General features: G+C 34.6%; 1 pseudogene; it reads left to right on the top strand.

The window, feature by feature from the left end:
• Positions 1-6,335: 6,335 nt before the first annotated feature.
• On the top strand, positions 6,336-6,740 carry LOC149141851 (oleosin pseudogene; annotated as a pseudogene).
• Positions 6,741-17,429: the final 10,689 nt, after the last annotated feature.

Genomic DNA, 17,429 nt, shown 5'->3' with positions numbered 1-17,429 from the left:
TGTTGATGAATCTCTTAAAATTGGCAAGATAAAAATATACAAAGCCCTTACTAAAAGGGAAAAAAGGTAGTATATTCATAAAAGACAAGAGAATCTCTTACACCTCTCTAAGGTAGCTCCTAAGAAATTCTGGAGGCAGATTCTAACTAGGAAAACTAAAGATAATAATAAAATTGCTTTACATGACTGGAATTCCTATTTTAAAAAGCTTTATGAATCTCCAAATGTCATGGATAACTTTGAAACCCTCCTCACAACGAAATAAATTTTCTCATTACGAGACATTGATTTTTGGGGTTAAAACGCCTAGCAAATGGGAAAGCCAAGGACATTGAAGGTTACCAGGCTGAAATCTTAAAAATTGGAGGTCTTGTTCTCATTCCCCACATCCACAAGATTTTCAATCAAGCGGTCAAGGAAGGGTTCCCTAAAGCTTGGACTCAGAGCCTCATTATCCCTATTTTTAAAAGTGGGGATACAAATAATCCCTCTAATTATCAGACAATTGTGATCAGCCCTCTCTTATCCAAGTTATACGGTATTATTTTGGAAAAGAAGTCGAGCATATGGCTTGAAAGTGAAGGTAAGTGAGCTAAAGGCCAAGCGGATTTTAGAAGGCAACACTCAACAACGAACCACCTCGTTATGCTTAGGATCATTGTGGAGGAATGCCACAATGATAAATTCAATCTCTTTCATTGCTTTGTGGACTTTAGAAATGCTTTCGATATGGTTCCTAGAAACAACCTATGGAATATATTAGAAGAGATAAAGGTTCCTTTCGAGTTGAAAATTTGTCGCCATAAGGTTATACGAGAATGTAATTGCCAAGTTAAAGAGCAATGAGGGGTGGTCGAAAGATATTAAGTGTAATATCAGAGTTAAACAAGGTTGCCCCCTCTCCCCTACCCTATTTGGCATTTACATCGACAAGCTAGAAGGTTGTTTAGAGGAAGTAGGTTGTGCTGGCACGATCTTAGCTATGATAGTCATCATCCTTATTCTCTATGCTGATGATATTTTTCTTCTCGCAAGGTGCCCATTTGATCTTGATAAGAAACTTAGACTTCTTAAGGATTTCTGCTCTACCATGGGTATGACTGTTAACACTGACAAAACAAAAGTTATGATTATGAAATCCAAAGACACTTATGCTAATTTTATGTATGACAATAGTAACTTGGAGGAAGTGTCTTCTTATAAGTACCTAGGAATCGATATTCATCACAAGCTCAACTGGAACTATAGCATTGAGAAAAGGATTAATGGGGGGTGGAAATCTTATTTTGGTCTTGAAAATAATTGTAAAACGACAAACCTTGTAATGTGGGATAGAAAGAAGTTCCTCTTTGAAACTTTAGTCACAGTTGTTATTTTATATGGATGTGAGGTTTGGGGTTGCAACATCTCTAGAGAATCTTGGAGAAAGATTGAGCAAATCTAGAAGTGTTTTATAACGCATAACCTCAAAATTAAAAGTAATGCACCCTATCCTATTCTCCTTATAGAAGTGGGTCTTTCCCCTATCGAGAGCCTAGATATGACTAGGTTTTTGTTGTACAAGCACAAACTCAATAACACAGGAGACCATAGACTTCCTAAACTAGCTTTAAATTCTAGACAAAACCACCTAAGGCTCAAATGAGGTTGTTATAAAGACAATAGGACCTAGTTAAACCATTGGGACGTCGACAAGAATGTTGCATTGCAAAACATTAAAAACATTAAAAATATTGCTACTTCTAAGTTCAAAGAGAAAATGCGGTGTGAGAAAGATTTAGCAGCTAAAAGAAAATTAAGATATTATAAGGAGGTCATAACCCCACCCTAGAAGATCAAAATTATCTCTCGATTTTAACTAGCTCAAAGAAAAAAAATAATATAGCCAAGATTAGAACGAACTCTCATGAGCTCCATAGTGAAACGGGTCATTGGGCAGTTCCTAAAACACCATGGATGGAAAGGATCTCCCATCTCTGTGAGAATATGAACATTGAGGATGAAAATCACTTCCTCTTAGAGTGCCCCGCGTACAACCACATTAGATCTCAGTTTCATAATCTTTGTTGCAATACTAATCTTCCTAGCCTTTTACGATGTCAAAATTATAGTGAGCTCAGGAGGCTTCTCTCCAAGCTTTTTGAGCATAGGAATAAAATCTTAAATCAAACTAAATAATTCGTTTTCTTTAGGTCTGATAGACCAAAGTTTGGTCTCAGTGGACATTAACCATCATCATCATCATCAATTAATGATAGAGTACACAAAAGTCAATTCTTGCCATCATTACACAATAAAAGGGGAGACGTTTCAACGAATCATATTTGAGATAAATAGAAATAAATTTATTTAAAAATAATAAATTTAATTTCATATTGTTAAAATTTGGATAGATATTAAATTTTTTTAATCAAAGAAAATTAATAGAAAGTCAATGAAAAAGTGAATAATAATATTATTTCTTGTCATGTGAAAAAAATACATTTTTTCCATGTAGTAAGTAAAAAGTAAATTATATTTCTTTACTCATTACACTTCTTCCTCATAATAAAAGCTATTTTTTTTTTTTTACATTGTATCTCTATATAAAGTTATATAAGATTAAGGTGTAAATTGAAGTATTGTAACTATGTCTCTATATAAAGTTATATAAGATTAAGGTGTAAATTGAATTATTGTAATTATTGCGGACATTAGTTTATTTTCTTTTTACTACTTTTAATTTGTTAATTTTAATTATTATTTTATTATATTTAAATGTAACATTGTGTGACAACATCTCTCCCATATTGAGTTGTAGAGCCTGCGCAATTAATTTAGATTTAATACAACTTAAAAAATTCTATTTTTATAAAATTTATTTTATTACTAAAGTTATGAGATTTTCAAGCAATTTAAATTTAATCTTTATAGTAGCTCTTACCAATTTAAATTAGAAATTTCTCTTATGAGGATTAAAAAATGTAAAATAAGACTTGTGATCAAATTACTTGTAGTTGGGGGTTTGCTCTATTGGAAGTTTTCCCTTAAAGGGGCAAGTGAACTTTTTTCTGTTAATAAAGATATAATATTTTGATGTTGTTTTGGTTCTTTATTTGCTATTGTACTGATTTAAATTTAACTCATTTTAATAATAAATATGAGTTAAATAATACAGTTTAAATAATACAAATTAAATTATCACGAGATATTCACTAAAATTCATGTTTTTCACATTTCTCCTAGCTAATATTACATCATGTTCACAATGATAAAGACATGTCTACTTTAAATAATTTAGTTACAAATACATACAAAAATAGATATTTATTTTACATAATCTAAACAGGAAACAAAATGCATCACCAAGTCTATTTGAAACCCAAACAAATGCCTCTTAATCATCATCACAAAAGGCTTGGTATATATTGAACCGGTGTTATCATATTTACTCAACGCACCACCTAAATAATATTTAAAAATATAGCTATATATCGGTGCGTTCGATAACGTGAATGTTCCGTCCCAGTGCGAAAATGTTATACGTGTGCATTGGTGCATACGTGTGATGCACCACTACGAAAATTTAAATTTGTGAACCAACAGTGGTGTGTCATAGGTATTTGCACACCAACTATGGTGTGGTTGTGTTTTAAAGAGCACCGAAGCCGATGCATGACTGTGTTTTTGGCACACCGATATTTTATTTATTTATTTTTTAAATTGAAAGTTAGGTTTCCATATTAATAAATACATTTTTCATTTAATAAAAAAAATGTATTTTATATATGAGGCTAATGTATTTTATATGTCAATCATGTAGCAAAGATGTCAACAGAGAGAGGAACAACAATTGGAAATACTTAGCGAAATAATGAAAACAAAACATACAACAATAGTATAAATGATGAAATAACACAAGTACATATAACACTGTTGTTCTCAAAATATGTTTTGTCCTAGGGTCGTGTCTTAATATGCAGTGTTTTGGGAAAACATAAGGCTCCCAACTTCATGCCATATCTTTCTAGAGTTGATAGATATCAACCCATTATCGTGATCTTCCTTTACATTATTCTGATCAAAGGTGTCCCACCACTTGCACCTAAAAATAACACATTGGAATGAAGAGAAGTCCACTTGAATGATCTCTTGTATCTTTCCAACGTAACCTAATGTCCCTTGCATTAGGTTTTGATCGCGGTGGCTAGCACGACTAGATTGGTCGAACTCGACTTCCACTCCATAGTCTTGTGTCATGCATCCATCATCAACATCCTTTGTGCAAAAATGATGTCCATATGCCCACATAGATGGGAACAAATACACCTATAAAAAAAGTGAAAAAGTTGCAGTGTCATGTGTCTAATAACCCAAACATATGTGTGTGTGTGTGTGTGTGTTACAATTCAAAGGTACAATATGAAGTTAAAACTAATACATAAAGAGATTATAACTAGCAATTGCTTCTAAAGGTGCAAAGGAACACTGAAAGAATAGAAGATTTGGGGGATCATCTCACCACGAACATAACTCACTATTGAATGCATACGCATATAGTCTGCAATTTACTCTCCAATGAAACGGGTAATTAAAATATAAATTATTAGTTATTAAAAATCATATATTGTTGTTATTAATTTGTTTTGGGCTCTAGTAAGATTAGTTACAATTAAACATTATCATACTAATTCTCAACCACATGAATTATCAAAGATTTTAAGGAAGAGTATATAATAATCAAAATAAAAAATAATATAAATTTCAAATAAAAATAAATGAATAATAAGAAAAAATACCTAAATAAATGAAAAAATAATAAATATAAATGAAAAAATAATAAATATATATTTATGTATGAATACATACTTAAATTTAAGTATATTAATGAACGGGGAAATAGAAATTGATAAACTAAGAAAAAATCCAAAATATCCAAATATATTAATAACTAATAACAAAGGTTAAAAGTATTAAATTGAATTTCAAATAAAATAAAATGAATAATAAGAATCTGTGAATTAAAAAATGAGAAAAAACAACAAAATAACCAAATATATTAAAAAATATATGTTTATGTATCATTAGAAAATAAAATATAATCAAAGAAAAAGTGAATTATCATAATATATGAAATATCATATTTCAAGTAGCAACTAAATAATATCTTGATTAATCTGAAAGACTTTCTTTTACATTATGGATCACAAAAATCTTAGATCTAACAATATCTTCTAATTGATAATGTAAAACAACTTAAGTACATAATTTATCTTATTAATAATGTAAGGTAACTTGGAAGCAGAATTTTCGGATAACATCCCAATCCATATTATATAAAAAAATCTATAGCAATTAGAATAGGTGATTAAGATGAGCCACCTTTCCATTCCCTTGTGCAATCAAAATGAAGGATTCATGAACTGATGGTCCATCATCAGATGCTGTTAATCCAACTGTCATTGTCCTAGGCACTGAATATGTTCCTTAAAACAATAATAACCTCGCTAGCACGCTGCATTTGGCATGTGTGTGTTAATTCCATGCACTAATGGGGAATTTAATTTTATTGACGAGTGTAATATTAACTATTCTTTTAACAAAAATCCTCTGAAACAATTTTCCATCAGATCGTATTTTAATTTTCAATCAAAACGTTGTTTTTTGTGTTTAAAATCCCAGCTTAGTCTAACGCAAATCTCAACCCAACCAATCATATTGCTGTCCCATCGATGTTCATGTCATTGTAACATCGAAACTTCAATGCTCCTGCGTGGGGAACTTGGATCAACAGAATGAACAAAAATTTGTATAAAAATACATTTATTCATGCTTCTGAATCGCAATCTTCCAGCTGCAAAGATGGTTTACAGCACCTAAATAAGAGTGTTTTCAAAAAGCCAGTGGCAGACTTTGATCTAGCTTGGCTTATGTCCCGATGCCCTAAATTTCTCAATGACAAAAATTTCTCAATATTTCAAATGAATTTCCAAATGGTGGGAAACCAAACGATATAAGTGTTAAAACTGTCAAATCTAGTCGGCACATAATGTGAAGATATGAGCGTCGTGTTCTGCTGCATGAGATTCATTCTCTCTTTCACACCAGCTCGCCAACTGCAACTCAATCCCTCCCTTTCCAACACTTGCATACAACACGTACTCCCAGTTCATAATCATTCCTACATGAGCAATTTTTGTCAAAGCAAAATCCAATTCCAAGCGGTACTTACAAATCAATTATATAATCCTGAGATCCAATTAAATCAAGTTAGCCTGTGCAGTGCTAAAACTATCAGTCTATACAATGAACAATTTACATGATTCTAAGCTTTCTATGGATTTTGAGCATTTGAGATGGCTGATCAATATTATGGAGTGAGGCAGAAAATTCAAGATCACACACCCAATTCAACTCAGATCTTGGGTTTCATTACCCTGTTCATTTCTGATGCAATTTTGTTGCTTTTGATGAGTCTCAAATTAACTGGAAAGGTTGTAGGGTTGGTGGTTCTCACTCTTGTTCTTGTTTTCTTCAGCCCCATATTGATACCAGTAGCAAATGTGTTGTTTGTATCATCTGCAGGGTTATTGTTTACTGGAGGTTTTGGATTGGCAGCTTTATCTTCCATATCATGGCTTTTCAACTACAATAAGGGCAGGCATTCACCTGGTGCAGACCAGATAGTACTATGTCCTCGTGCTATAGATGCATTGAACCATATTAAGGACTATACCCGTGAGTACGGTGGGTATTTGTAGAGAAAAATCTAGAATGAAGGGCTCAGAAAACATGACCAAGAGATTGAAAGACTTGAGCCTACCCCGCCAATGAGATATAGAACAACTGCACTTGTTATTGTCAGTTGGGAAGACTGAATAAGGACATCAAGCAAAAGGCCAGGCAAGTGACACTTGATGGAACGATCCCCCACGGGCGATTTGTTGTAGGTCGAAGAACAACTCCGAAATGGTTGGTTATGAGGCAAGGAGGGTAATTTATTACAATCCCATTACCAGGGTCTTGATTCATTTCCTATCTCTAGTCTCAGTTTCGTTGCGATGGATAGAGGAAACTCTTATGGTTGGTCTCCATTGACGTATTCGAGGCAAAACACTTCGACCGTGAATAAATGGTGGCGCAAGCAAAACACATCCACGATGAAGAAACGACGACGTCTTTCTCGACGAATTCCATCACATATCACATGGTCGTCAGTGCCATAGCCTCGTATGCATTGCAACGTGTCAACTTTTCTCGGCAAATTCCATCACATGGTATGTAGTGCCACTACCTCATCTACATTGCCACGTGTTAACTTTTAATTGGGAAGGACAACAAAAATACAGTGCGAGGATTCGCTGGGGTAAACAGTGTTTGCCCAACCCAACTCCTCAAAGAGAATACCTTGGGTGTAATTACCGAGTCGCTGCACCCAATCCCTATGTTTAGCGCATCTTTTTCAGCATGCGGGTAACGACCAAATGCACCGTATTTCTCTCTGACTTGATTAGAAACCGAACTATTAAGGCATGTCATTGACATATTTTCTTTTAAATGACCAGGATAAGACATGCTTCTACCATTCAACCATTTGAATTCTTTCTTGTCAGTGTCCCATTTCCTCCTCTTCTCTTCATACAATGTGACCCACGGTTGTGTCGCTCCCATTCGTTTTGAGAAGCTTCCCTTCTCTTCATGCATCTCTTTCCATTCGTTTCGAGAAGCTTCCCTTCTCTTTTGTCTTCATCCCTTTCGTCGTCACAAATTTTTGCACTTGGTGTGTTGTTAATAGACCCCTCAGGTTTTTCCCTTTGTTGAACAAAGCCTTTCAATTTCTTCATGTACCTCTCTAAGAAGAACATTCAACGACAAGAAAGGACCCCAACTAATTCAACCTCGTCTACTAGGTGAATTAGAAGATGAACCTGCAAGTCCATGAAACTCGTTGATAGTTCCTTCTCAAACATAGAAACATTCTCAGCTATCTTTCGATGTCGTCGTGGAATGCTAGCCACATGAATCTCCTTTGATGTTATCCAACATACAAATGCAAATAATTTAGATACGACACGTCGTAGTTCTTGAGGGGAGTCATGGTTCACACACCCACGCACGAGCAGAGGATAATGACATTGTACAATAAATAGTACATTATACAAAATTTAATTATAAAATATCCCGTTACACAAAAAAATAAAATAATAATAAAATCATGTTTTTGACATACGTACTCTTCAAAAGTTCAAATAGTCATGAAATTTCAGCTTCAACAAATGGTAATCCATAGTGAAGCAGCACCACATTGAAGAGTCATATAAAGAAGGCACCCTCACATTCATTATAACTTCCTTTGCCAAAGAAAGATGATGTTTTTTTTAAATCCATGGGATATCACCTTCTTTGAAAGACCAAGAGGGGCCAACCTCTCCTCTAGTTTCTTGCCTGGGCCAATGTTTCTTTTTTGTTTTTGAAGAAATAAGATCTCTCCTAACAACCTATGTTTCACATTCTTTCGATAATATGTGCCTCCATAAAGAAGATGAATTTTTTTTAATTATATGCATGTGATCTAGTAAGCGGGAAATCTTAAGATGCTCCAAATATGGGAGATCATAAAAAACAAATTTCCTTTTCATCCCAATGGGAAATTTCTCAACATATGTGTTAAAGAAATCTGGATCATCAAACATAGGCTCCCCATTTTAATTGAACATTTCTGCAAACTCCTTCTCCTTCTCTATCTCATAAGTTCTAAGCCATCCAATTAGTGTCATTATTGTAGTCCTTTGGGTTATCTCTGGTTTACTATTGAAATTGGATGTTTCTCTTCTGTAAGGGTGTTCTTCTAGGAGGAAAACCCTAGAGGAGTCATACACTGGCTTTTGTAGGTGGTCGTACCACCCAGCCTTCAGAGAATGTCCACAACATATACATCCATGATACCATTTTGTTACAAGACCTGGTAAATTATTGTATATAGGCCGACACACTTTTGACCATGAAGATATTAACAACTGCAATGAATTAAATTAATATGTGAAACATTATTGTTACTAAACAAATCAATAAGAATGTAATTTACGAGAGCAAACTCCTAAGCCCAGATAATAATGTACGGTGTAAGCACATATGTCATATAACATAAAACTCTTTGTTGCGATGGGTCTTGATACATTGTACACGTGTATCCCTTCCTATAATTCCTTAAATTCATCTACTAATGGTTGTAAGTAGACATCCATATTCTTCACTTGTCTTATGCCATGGACTATGAGAGCCAACATAAAATGTCTCTTCTTCACAAACAACCATGTGGGGATATTGTTATTGATCACTACTACAGGCCAAATAGAATAGTTGGTGTTTTGCAGAGAATATGGTTTGACGCCATCCATGGATATGCTAAGTTGTAGACTTCGTATTTCTTCCTTGAATTTTTCAGGTCTTGTATACTTTATATGCTTCATGGATATTGAATTTGTTGGGATTCGCATAACTCTTGAATCACTTATGTGTGAGGCATGCCATCCCTGCAACATAGCTAATTCTTTGCAACGAAAGAGTCTTCGAATCCTTGGGATTATAGGCATGTGCCTCGATATCTTATGAGGAGGACCATGTGATTTACCTTTTTTTTTAAAATTAAGGTACATGTCATGCCCACATTTCGGACATGCATGATATGATATGTAATCAACACCCAACATTTTCAACAATTGGACCATGTGATTTACCCTTTTTTTTAAAATTAAGGTACATGTCATGCTCACATTTCGGACATGCATGATATGATATGTAATCAACACCCAACATTTTCAACAGTTGCTTTGCCTCTTTGCAGCTCCCCGGCAAGGCATTATCACTAAGAAGAACATTATCTTTGAATATCCTGCAGTTAGTGGAGAATATAATTGTACAATGTCAATATTTAACATTTGTAAAATTGACAATTTTTAAGTTTGTTTGTGTGACAAAATATAAGGAACTTGATCGACCATGCAAGTTAATTACCTCAATACTATCGAGAAACATGCATTCGACATGTTAAACTTTGTTTCACATTGTACAACAACATCATTATCCCCAGTTGAGTAAACTTTGACTTGCCGAAGTCCAAAGAGAGGGGTGGTGGAAGCAGATTTCAGGATTTCGAATAAGGTATCAATGGTATGAGCATCATCCTCTAGCTCAGCGTTCTGGAATGCATCTAGCAACATTTCCTCCATGGAAGTCATACCCCATAAGTAATCATCCATACCAACCTCCATTTGATTGCCTCCATTTCCAACTTGTGATGAAGAATTACTATTGTTGTAGTAATTCCTAATTGGTGAATCTGGACGTAGTGGGAATTGAATAGGTGGTTGATTCAACCATTCTTTGTATGTTTCCTCTTTGAGTCTTTCTCTTAATGCAACCTTATCTCGATTTGACATTGTAGTGGGGTGTAATGGAGGATGGGAGGTGGGTTGCTCATCATCACTATAGTCCTAATTTTAAAAAATATTGAACATCATTAGAACAATATCAATGATATTAATAAGCACAACAATGCAATTGTTTTGTTGAAATTTCAGTATACCAAACAATTATTACAATCTTTGATCCATGATTGTGGCTAGAAGATTCCATTTTATAATTGGCAGGGTGAAGAGGCTTTCCATTTTCATCTACCAATTGCTTGTGATATGTTGTTCTTAATAAGAGCTTCCAACGATTTTGAAAATAATATAGAATAATATTTTATGCATCTGAACTTGGTTCTGAATCTGGACCCTGCAAATAATTCGTCATACATTTTTATTCAAATGGACATGGATTAAAAAAAACAAATTCAATTAGATAATCGAAATATAAAAAAAATATGAACTTACTCGAGATGGAAAAGGAGAACTCCGCAAAGGACTTTGATCAACAATATGGAATGGGCTAGAATTTGAAGAATTGACCATTTGATATTATTGAGATTTTGTCCCTATATTTGAGAAAAAACAGAAATACAATTTTGTGTGAATACCTAAATTAATCTTGAGAACCATATAACCACAATCTGATTTTCAATAAAGTTTTGAAACCATTTTTCAAGAAAAAGGCGACTTTAAGCTGAAAATTATACTATGAACCACTGTAATTCATGTGGATGTGTCCTCAAGGATAATTTGAGATTAATATGTCATTTTACATGAAAATAAAATTTCAGATAGCTTTTAAACCCCACCAGTGCGTTAATCAGAATAAATCACACCAGCCCGTTAAAATAATAAGAGCACTAAGGTGTTTAAATAATCCCTGCACTAATTTCTGGCATTCCAAAAAGATAAAAATAAGTTATCATATCGATGTCTTTTCACATAAAAATGCACCGGTGCATTTAAATAAAAAACAACACCGGTACACAATTGTTTCCCGAATTTAGAAAATAAAAACGAATTCAACCATCTCGGTGCTCTTTAAATATAAACAACACCATTGCGTTAAAAAAATAATCACACTGTTTTGGGATTTCAAAAATGAAAAAAAAATGAATCATGTCAATGCGTTGAAAAATATGGTGCCTTAGAAATGTCGGTGCACATTTTATATAAATGCACTATTGCGCTTGACTATTGAACACAACGATGTGGGGAGAAAAAAAAACTGCGAAATTTTATTTTATTTTATTTATTATTTATTATTTTTACTTTTTATGATTATTATTTATTATTATTATCATTATTTTTTTATTTTTTTCAAAAACAAATAGAAATTGATTTTTCAAAATCTAATTTCATAGTCTTTTAAATAGTCAAAAGTTATTTGCCATTTCATTATTTTACCCAAAATTTCAAGGGAGTGATTTGCAAGAGAGATATAACAGGAGCACTGTGCAACAACAATATAATACTTTGGAGTAGTAGAACTATTCAAAAGATCAGATGCTAAAAGGTATGGAAATTCACTAAAAAACCTGCATAGTTAGTTTTAAATTTTGTTGTTGTTGTTGTTGTTTGTTTTTTGTTTTTTTTTAACCAGAAAGAGTAGTATATTTATCTATAAATCGCACCCATTCGCATTCAAAAACGGGATTTTACGTCAAAATTTGAACCTTGCTAATTTCTTTTGAAACTTCATTTGTTTCATGTCTTCAAGCACCGATATTGTTTTTAATTAATTTCCGGGTACATTATAACTCTTAACGCACCAATGCTTTTATAGAACTAACACCCGCTGGTTCTACAAAATATTATTTCCATTCCCGGTGCACTATTAAAATTAACAAAACCAGACCCTCAATATAACAAACGCACCGGTGCGTTTATGTAAACAAGACATCACAATGCTACGTCTTTAATAGAAAGCACCAAAACTGTAATTAATTTTTGCATGCCCCAAAGTTGTTCCTTCATCAAAGAAATACCAAGGCTTTTTTTTTTCTTTTTTTTTTTAATACATATAAGCACCGGCACTTTATACGTTTCAAGGGTCAGTGCTTTTTGAGTTGAACGCACTAAGAATTTTTTTGTTGTAAGCGCCAGGGTGGTATACATTTCAGGTTCCATTGCTCTTTCTATTAAGCGCCTCGGTGATTTTAATTATGTTTGAAGCCAAGTGTGTTCCTATAAGTAGTGAAACAAGGTTACTTGTTCCATTAAGTGCACTAATTAAAAAAAAAAAACAACAACAACATCCGCTAAAACCTTTGGCAACCCATATTTTTTCACTTGTGATGAAGTTTCGTTATAAGCTCTGCTAAAATATCCATTCCCACAAACAAAAGTTTTAGCAGATGTTTTTTTGATAATTTTTGCCAATTTATAACACTAAAAACGTCTGTTATAACCTCTGTTATAAGGTCTTTTCCTTATAGTAGTCCCTTTTTCTTCATATGAGATCGACTTACTCTATTAGGTGAATGGTTTAACATTTAAAAGAATTAATGTGTGTTCTAATAAAGGTTGGCTATAACACGTGTTTGGAAATAATTATATGAATATCAATAAAAAATTATTATGAATGTTTTACTTGTATTGAAATATACAATCAAGAAATATATGTAGGGTTTTGAGGTAATATCTTTTTTAATAATCAAAGGGAAAAATAATATATGAACCCTAAATTGTATGTAACACCCTCCTCCCATACTTACCCAAGCTAATTGTTGTACCGGGGTAAATATGTGATGAAGAGTTACTACAATATGATTCAAATTCCCAAATACAGTGAAGGAAGTAGAATCGAAAAAAAAACCAAACTGACCTTCCTCAGGAGCTACAGGACCCCTAGGGGCTAACCAACCACTCTAGGTGCCCAACCCATGAGTTAAATTGCTTTTTAAATAAAATAAACCCCCAGTTTCTCCCATGATAAGCCCTCCATGCGACTGTAACCCTCCAGTCGCTCCCACAACAAGGCCTCCATGCGACTACAGACTCTTTCACCCAGTTCTGTGTGAACGACTGCAAGATTTAAGCCACTTTTCAGGCTAGTCTCCAAACCACTGCCTAGAACTTGATAAAAATTTCCAGAACAATGAATGACATCAGGTGACATCCTTCCACACAAAACTTAGAAAATAACTTGACCTAACCATGCATATCCATGACAAACATTTCATCAAACACATCATGAACATGTAATCTACAGGTCATAATTACATATATGATCATAGGGGTCTCATACTTATCTGAGAATCGTCAATAAGGTCTGATGCCCTCTCACAATAGTTGCATTATCATCTATTAGGTCATTCATTCATTAACATTTCATCTACTAACCAAAACATGATGAGAGCCATAACTCAAATTTGTCATTAACCATGCTTGTAACCAACATATAACCAGATAAACAATAATAATAGAACAACCATCATAGCCACATAATAACAAGTACATTTACACATAGAAGATGAGAGGAAAATAATTCTTATTAACATATGCAAATCGAACCAAGTCAGGGACTTGCATGTACCACCCGACCATAGATTGTGCTGAATCAAATCTATGTTTCATCCAATCACCCCTGCGCCATATTCCAAGCATGAATGTGGGATCTCATGGAATAAACCAAGTAAACAAAACTAGGGCTTCGAGAGGCCAAATCCACCTATACCCTCAACCAATGATTCCACCTCATAGTCATACATCACTAATCATCACCAGATCGGTCTCTATCCAAGTTGTCCAGGGCTCGAGAGCATTTGTTCCAACCCAAATTCCAAGACTAGTAACTCAACCCACAACTATCACTGGGCTCCAGAGAATTTGTTCAACAAAGGCTTCCAGAACTGGTAACTCAACCCACCAAGGGCTCTAGAGCATTTTTCCAACCAAGGCTTCCAGGACTAGTAACTAACCCCAAGTTGTTACAGGGCTTCCAGAGCATTTGTCCAACTAAGGTTCCAAGAACTAATAACTCAACCCACAACCATAAGGAACATGGGCACCAACCATAAACAAAAGCTAAAACCCACAACACCATGGCTATCTAGGAATGGTAAGACTAGTCAAAACCACTGTCAATCTAGGCAATCCTCCATGCCAATGGCATATCATAACAAAATAACCACATGCATATTCCATGCATGTCAAAACTAGCAAGGAAATCATACATGCAACTCGGTACCTACAAGCAAAACCCATTGTAGTTGTTGATATCGATGTTCCCTTGCGCTTTCTTGCTCTTCTTTTCCTTCTTGATCCATATCCAAAGTATGCCACAATTCTCCAAGAGTGCTCCAAGAAAACTCTAACTATGCAATAGCGATAGAGAGAGAGAGTATAGAAGAGAGCTCCAAGCTAAAACTGACAAAAAGCTATGAACTGATCCTCACAAGCCTTCTTATACTTTAGGCCTCTATTTTCTTCATTTTCCATTATTTTCCTTCATTTTCCTCCTCACATGCAGCTTGTGACCTATGACCTTCATTTTCTCCTATTTTTCATTATTTCATAAATAAGATGTCAATAAATGCCTCATGCCTTTCCAAAGATTTTGCCAATTTCCTTTGTCAATTTCCATAGCCATTAATTAATCACAATTGATCATTGTCGCTATGTTTTTGCCCAACATTCAACTTGGAATATGTGTCCCATGACTTTGGTCTTAGTTTTCCTTTATTAAATTTATTACATGGATTTTTAACAGGGTTGTTACAAACCCCTCCACCTTAGCGGAACACCATCCTCAGTGTTCAATGACACCTACAACCAACAAGGCCGTTGAAACCCAGACATACTACCTGTGGATATTTATAACTTAGCTCGTTGTAGTATTTACAATGAACAACTGATTGAAAAGAAAACCAACATGACAAACATAACAACATGATAACCATACCGCTTATTGGGTCTTTACAACACAACTCATTGCGGTATTTACAATGACAACCATATATAAATATGTACATATACCAAAGCTCATTTGCCTCCATCGAAAAAAAATGAAGGATACATGGCCCGCATCTGATCAATCATCTCCCATGCAACTTCATTGGGCCCAAAGTGCTTCCATTGCACTTTAACCTACTTGATCGCTCGGTTCCAAAGCATGGGCGTCTTTCTCTGCAAAATGCACTGAGATTCTGGATGGAATTCTCCTTTTGGTTCCACCTGCAATAAAAACTATTCAATCACATGATCAACATCTTTAACATACTTCTTAAGTAATGACACATGGAAAATGTTGTGGAATTTCACTGTCGGAGGCAGTGAAATTCTATAGGCCACTGGTCCAATCCTCTCAAGGATATCCGAAGCCTCGCGATACTGAGGTGCTAGCTTCGCACATGACCCAATCCTCAAGGGGCTCTTCTTGGGATTGATGCACAAATACACATGTTCTCCAACCTGAAACTCCTTAAACACCCTGTGCTGATTTGCATAACTTTTATGCATGTCCTGTGTTGCCTTTATATTCTTCTTGATAACATGCATTGTAGAAATTCCTTGTAGATTCAAACTACTAATTGTAATATGCTAAAACAATAGAGTTGAGTCTACTCTACTCATCAACAAAAACAATTAAACAATTGTAAAATCATGAAGCATACAAGAGAAATAATTCAATCAACACATTACATAATGATTTCCTCGAGAAAGCCACAACTAAAAACCCATGCTATATGTATATTACATTAGTCGGAAAATATGAGAAGATTACAATGCTTTGCTCAAGCCCAAGCAACCTCTACATTATCTCTATCTGTCTCACAACTTCCTAGACAAACCTAGGCCAATAATTAACCGATTTTCTGCTTGCGCAATTCCCTATTTCCTTTTGTTGTTTCCTTGGGAATTATCCCCTATTAACTAGGGAAATTTCTCAAAGGAATTGTGCAATGCATCATAGGCCTTCCTCTAACTGCATGCACCACCAATACAATTCAGATGATTATACAACTGATAGTACATTGTCCCTAAAATCCAATCTTAACTGGGTAACTCTCAGATTTGACATCCATGAGTTATTTATGAGTGAATCATCAATCTACTATTTGATCACCACAACAACACCACACTATTAGACCTCCCACTAGTTCCTCCAACAGTTGGAAGTAGGTTAACTGACTTTAACTTAGTTAAACTGAATTAGTTAATTACAACTCAAAATAAACTCAACCAGGGCTCCTATAATGTAGGAGACACTCTACATGGCTCAAGTTAGACCCTCAACCTGAATTAACTGAGCCAACCAAGTCAAATTAACTTAGTTATGTAATACAGGTTGTCATGTGATGTGGAATTACAATTTTATTCCTAATTTAATTCAAGGAAAAAATTAAATTAGGATTTTCTTGTTGCATTTTCAACACTCCCTCTCAACAAGAAAGGGATTATCTGCTACCCCAATCCTGCCTCTATGAAACTTGAATTTGCATCTTGACAATGCCTTTTTCAAAATATCTACATCATATTCCTTTATAGGAATGTACTCCAACAACATGATTCTCCTCTGCACACAATCTTGTAGATGGTGATATCAGATGTCGATATGCTTGGACCGATCATGAAAAACTGGATTCTCAGAGAGTTTGATACACCTATGATTGTCATAGTGGGGCTTGTGGTGGTCACATGTCTAGGTATGCTATTGCTCAGAAAATCCTTTTTGTCGGTTATTTTTGGCCATCCATATTTAAGGATTGCATTTTAGTAGTCCAAAAATGTCACGCCTGCCAGATTTACAATCGTAAACAACATGCCCCACCCACACCACTACAAAAAGTTGTTACCATCAGCCCCTTTGGTAAATGGGGGATTGATTTCATGACATGTAACCCTCGCTCGACTGGGGGGCATGGTTATATCATCGTTTCCATTGATTATTTCACTAAATGGGCCGAGGCGATGCCCACACGTGATGCTGATGGTAAAAATGCTGCTCAATTTATTTTCAACCATGTCATAGCTCGATTTGGTGTCCCTCAAGCCATCATTACTGATCATGGATCTCATTTCCGAAATTACATG

This window comes from Pinus tabuliformis, chromosome X (genome assembly GCF_031772625.1).
Source record: "Pinus tabuliformis cultivar Carrire ecotype Pingquan chromosome X, CPIR1, whole genome shotgun sequence".
NCBI classification, from domain to species: Eukaryota; Viridiplantae; Streptophyta; class Pinopsida; order Pinales; family Pinaceae; genus Pinus; species Pinus tabuliformis.
Note: the sequence above shows the minus strand (reverse complement) of the source record. Positions and strands in the feature narration are given on the sequence as shown.